Consider the following 6,182-nt stretch of genomic DNA (forward strand, 5'->3'; position numbering starts at 1 on the left):
GAATTGTGTCAAAATATGTTGAAAGACCAAGAAAACATGGCACATGCGATTGTTATCGATTGCGATACCACATTGATGAATTCTGTTGCAAAAGTATTTCCTGTATCATATGCTTTACTATGTAGATTTCATATAACAAAAAATGTGATAGATAGAGTTAATCCAACAATAGGGACCAAATAAATTAAGGGTGAAGACGGGAAAACAATAAAATCTAGTCAAATATTGGAAAGCATAATGTATGCATGAAATATTATAATAAATTCTTCTACAAAGAAGTTATATGTAGAATTTATCATACAGTTCAGAAGGGTGTGCGTGAAATATCCAGATTTCTTGACATATGTTCAAAGTACAATATTAAATCATATGAAAGAGAAACTTTTGTGTGCATGGACGGATCAATTCAGACACTTTGGAAATACCAAAGCTAATATAGTTGAGTTAGCTCATGCTACATTGAAGATTTGGTTGGAGAATAGTAAGGGAGATTCATGTTAGTTTGTTGGTTGGTTTGTTAGTTATTGTTGGCTCATATTTTGTTAGTTTGTTGCATAGTTCATTACATACTAATTTGGTTTTCCTCTTGTAACTCAAACTTTATATTATTAATTAATATAACAAGCCTTAAAGGACATTCATCACATGTTCTCTTTCAAACACATCAAAACCTTGATGTGTAGTATGGTATCAAATAGCTAAACCATTTGAGCCTCTTTCATTCTTCTCCTTCATGGTTCCAGATTCATTCATAGGGTTCTTATTAACCCCCTTTTTCTATTTTCGATCACCCTATCTCAATCATGTCTACTGACAATGATAATTATTTCATTGAAAATGACAATCCCTCAACCACCAACATTATTCCCAAAGATTTATCAATGAACCCTCAAAGCGTATACTATTTACATCCCAGTAAAAACCCTGATTCCATTCTCGTAACACTACCGCTTGATGATCATAATTATCCCAATTGAAGTAGATCAATGTGTTACGCTTTAGCATCAAAGAAAAAGCTTTATTTAATCAATGGAACCCTAACCAAGTTAGATTCATAGGACTCTAATCTTGAACTGTAGAATTGGGCGAACGCTATGGTTCTTTCTTGAATTAACGAAACCCTTTCTACTCATATCTCTGAAAGAACTGTTTTCTTTGATTCTGCCTTCTAGCTCAGGGATGATCTTCATGATAGATTCACCAAATTCAATCAAGATAACAAGTCGCTCACCCAATACTTCACTGACTGAAGGATTATATAACTTGAATATCTTTGTCCCATGCCATCTTGTTCTTTCCCAAACCCTTGAACCTATAATCACGCCAAATCGATTTGCCACTACAAGCATATAAAGTATATCTCCTTCTTCCTTAAAGGTATGACTGATCCCTACAAAAACACACACACATATAAATTTTGGTTATGAACCCCATCTAAAGCATCCCTCACGTGTACTCACTTATTATTCAATAAGAAGTCTCTGTGCCTCAACCCTCTACTCCTGACTCCAAAATCTTCTTTGCAAACAATTCAAATTTCATAGGCCACAGAAAAGGAATGGGTCATTTCAAAACCCTCATGTTTTGTACTCCTTGCAACAAAACAAACCACACGATGGATGGTTGTTACTTTAAACATGGGTTTCCCCAAGGATATCTCACAATAACTCCCGACCTTATCCTCCAGAAAAATCATTTGGTTAATTTCTATTTTATTTCTTTTATTTAATTTTGAAATAATTTGCATTTTAGTGCTTTCTTGCGGAACGGATAACAACTTGGGTTACAAATATTAAATTTACACGTACGCATATGTGTTGGAAAGTTAAGAGAAAAATATACAAGGTGTATGTTAATTCCTAAACATAATTTGGAGTTATGAATAGTCAATTACTTTTGTTTTTTAAACCTGACTTTTGAAGCAAAGTTTATTTTATGTTTTATGTTGTTGTGACCGATGCTCTTAAAGGCCAAATGTTTGTTATATTAATAATGATTTAGGGATCAAAATGAGGGAGGATGATACAAATTGAGACCACAAAATTTGTAAGAAGAAAGCCTTTCATGGTCGGTTAAACTTTTCTTTCGATATGTTGTTTCATCAGGTTTTTACATTATATCTTTAATTTCATCATTGTTATTACTTTCCTATCCATTTTTTTTGTATTCTAATTCTTAATTCAAATGCTGATAGAATTTATAGGGTTTAGTTTGATAGAAATCAATTTCTTAGGGTATAATTGATAGGTTATAATTTTATTACACTTGATTATTTAAATATATCTTACCATCAACCATGATGATTCATTCGATAATAGGAACTCAAATTCTAATTATGTCGATTGACGCTTTCTTAATCTACTATATATTAGAGTTGTTGATTCATCTAATCAATTGATTTGTACTCATAAGTATTTTTATTGAATTTTCCTAAAACTCTCCAAACTCGAAAAAACCTCTTTATAACTTTATTGATTCTAAATTTAGGTAATTGAATTAGGAGTCCATGCATCACGAATCACATTTCGCTTCCCTAAACTACATTTTTATTTACTCATTTTTGACTTGTGTGTGACAATGAATCAATATTGATAATCACTTGCACTTGGATGAAACTCTCTACATCCCTACATTTTGATTAAGTTTAATTTCTATTTCTAAACTCTTTCAATGTTTACAAAACCAAATACAATTCTCACATAATTTTGTCAAATTCATATGTGTCTACAAAGAGAATGATTGGTCAAGTGGTTCAACATAACAACCTCTACATCCTCCATAAAGCACCTAATATCACTCACTTTATTTGCAATATTACCAATAGCAATCGATCTAACATGATTTCCCCCCATAAAATCACAAATAAATCGATATTTTTGAACTTTTTGAATGTTTTGTTGAAAAAATCCAAAAAAATTGTGTTATCGTTATTTAACTTTTAGAACTTTTTGGTGCTAATTTTATAATTTTTATATTTTATTTTAATCTATTTTTTCATTTTCCACTTTGATTTTAGTAATAGGAATTTTTGTTGGAATTTTATGTTGTTATCCAGTCATACTTTATTTTATTCTGATAGTGTATTTACCGATCATAATATGGCTAAACCTCAAAGAACTTTACGAGAACTTGCTACAGATGATGTCGCTTATCATGCATTGTGTATTGGATATCTTGAATTGGCTACACCATTTGAACTTAAATATAGTTTTATCCCCTTGTTGCCAAAGTTTAGGGGTCTTACAGGTGAGGATCCTCATAAACACTTGAAAGAATTCCAAGTAGTGTGTTATACACCACTGAAGGTCGAGGGAGTCATAGAGGAGCATATCAAGCTAAAATCCTTTCCATTCTTACTGCAAGGTGTTGTGAAAGATTGGTTGTACTACCTTCAATCAAATTCAGTTACAAGGTGGGAAGATCTTAAGAAAGTGTTCCTAGAAAGATTTTTTCCTGCCTCAAGAGTATTCTTGATCTGATAAGAAATACGTGAGATTAGAATCTTTGAATTAGTACCGGGAGATATTCAAGAAACTAATGTCTAGTTTTCCTAAACACCATACTAGTGATCAACTACTCATCAAATATTTCTATAAGGCTTGCTACCTACGAATATAAATATTTTAAATGTTTATAGTGGAGGAGTACAAATACAAATATTTTAAATGTTTATAGTGGAGGAGAACTTGTTATTAAGACCCCAAAAGTAGTGAAACCTTGATTGAAAATATGTCACTTAACTATCAACAATTCATAACCAGAAACAATTCAACACCATTGACAAGAAGAACGGATGAGATTTAAGTTATTTCTACTTCCATTAAAAGTATAGGGAACATACTTGAGGATATTACTTCATCGGTAAAATAATTAGAAGTAGGAAAAACTCAAATAATGAAAGTTTGTGGTATTTGCACTTCTCTCGAGCATCCAACAATTTCATGTCCTTCCTTGCAAGATTCCCCAAATGTTGATTTTCCTCAAACATATGCAACAAACATATACAATCCTAAACCCAACAACTATGACATGTACAATAACCCTGGTTTGTCCAATAACAGGCACCACCCCAGCCGTAAAAACCATACAAAATTGAAAGATAGAAATTAGCCTACACAACCACCACCACCTAGGAAGCAACAAAACAACCCACCAGTTGCTAGATCATAATCTTTACTATCGGACCTTGTCAAGCAAATGGCTGTTCAAAATTTACAAGAATTCCACCATTGAGAATTCAGGGTACAGGATTGTACACTTGGAAACTTTAATTAATCATATCCAGACTCAAGGATTGAACTAACACATGCTCAGATGATAATGAATCTGAATGTTCCTAATGTAAGTGTCATTGGTTTGAGATCAGGAAACACTGTTGAACCAACACCTGGAAAAAATGCTTGAAATTGAACCTCAATATTTTGGAAGAGAATATTCCACTAATTGAAGCAATTAAGAAGATTCTAAAATATGTCAAATTTCTTAAAGACTTGTTGGGTAAACACAAGAGAAAAACCTAAAGGGAATGAAAAAGTCAAGATAAGGCATAATGTTTCTCCCCTCATTCAACCCATGCCCAAAAACTGCAAAGATCTAGGAACTTTTTCCATTCCATGTACCATAGGTGATAGTGGGTTTTAATATTCCATGTTAGATATAGGTGCTTCCATTAATGTTATGCATATATATATATATATATATATATATATATATATTATATATATATATTATATATATATATATATATATATATATATATATATATATATATATAATATATATATATATATATATATATATATTATATATATATTATATATATATATATATTATATATATATATATATTATATATATATAATATATATATATATATATATTATATATATATATATATATATATATTATACTCTTGCTCTAGGTCCTTTATAAAATACAGGTGTTACCATTCAGATAGAAAATAGAAGTAATGCTCTCCCGACTAGATTAGTGGAAGACGTATTTGTGCGAGTCAATTAATTAATATTTCTTGCAAAAAAATTTAATTACAAACCCAAAGGGTGGAACAAAATCCAGTAGGGTACCTATCATTTTAAGGAAATTGTTCTTGAAAACTACTAAAACAAAAAATGATGTAAATGCTGGAACTCTTTCCACGGAATTTGGTGACAACACTGTAATATTTAACATATTTGATTCTATGAAACACCCCTTAAAAGAGAATTCTACTTTTTCAACTTCAATTGCTAGCTGATTTGGTTGATGAAACATATCTGATTCACTTTCTTGTATTTTTTCTTCTTTGTCTGATTTTGATGATACTTTTACTTGTGATGTTTATACTAATACTCACTTGTTTTCAGTTTATACTGAAATTGAAGTTACTTTGTAGGTTGATATTTTCTTCTCATACTTTTTTTTGATATTTTTTCTAACAAAGTTGATGTTGCACATGTTATTGTAGCTCTTACTGCCTAAGTTTTGTCACTCATTCAACAACCACATACTTTAGAGCTTCCCAATAAATTTAAAATATGCATTTTTAGACTTGTAATAAAATTTCCTGTAATAATTTCTTCAAAGTTGAATCTAAATAGGACCAAACATTGTTTTAAGTATTGAGTACACATAAGAAGGCAATTGGATGGACACTAGCTAGAATTTCTAGCATTAGCCCACAATGTGTATGTATCGAAACTACTTAAGGATGAGGCAAAATTAGTTAGGCAACCCCAAGGCCCCTTAATCCCTTGATTTTGGATGTTGTGAAAAAATAGGTAACCAAACTCTTGAAAGCTAGTATCATATATCCAATATTTGAGAATAATTGGAATAATTGGAGAGTATGCACAAACTACCAGTGATTGAACTAGGCAACTAGGAAGGATCACTTTCCTTTACCCTTAATTGATTAAATGCTATAACAATTGACTTCCAAGTCACATTACTGTTTTCTACATGGGTTTTCAAATTATTTTCATATCTATATTGCACTAGAGGATCAAAAAAAGAATATTTTCACCTACACCTTTGATTATGGAACTTTCCAATGATGTATGATTGGTATTTTTTTTCTAATTTTATTGAAAAATTGTATTGAAGTGCATATGGATGATTTCATTGTGTTATAGTTCCTCTTTTGATGCATGTCTGAATAGTTTGGATAAAGTCTTACATATATGC

The sequence above is a fragment of the Lathyrus oleraceus genome, chromosome 7 (genome assembly GCF_024323335.1).
Source record: "Lathyrus oleraceus cultivar Zhongwan6 chromosome 7, CAAS_Psat_ZW6_1.0, whole genome shotgun sequence".
Taxonomy (NCBI): domain Eukaryota; kingdom Viridiplantae; phylum Streptophyta; class Magnoliopsida; order Fabales; family Fabaceae; genus Lathyrus; species Lathyrus oleraceus.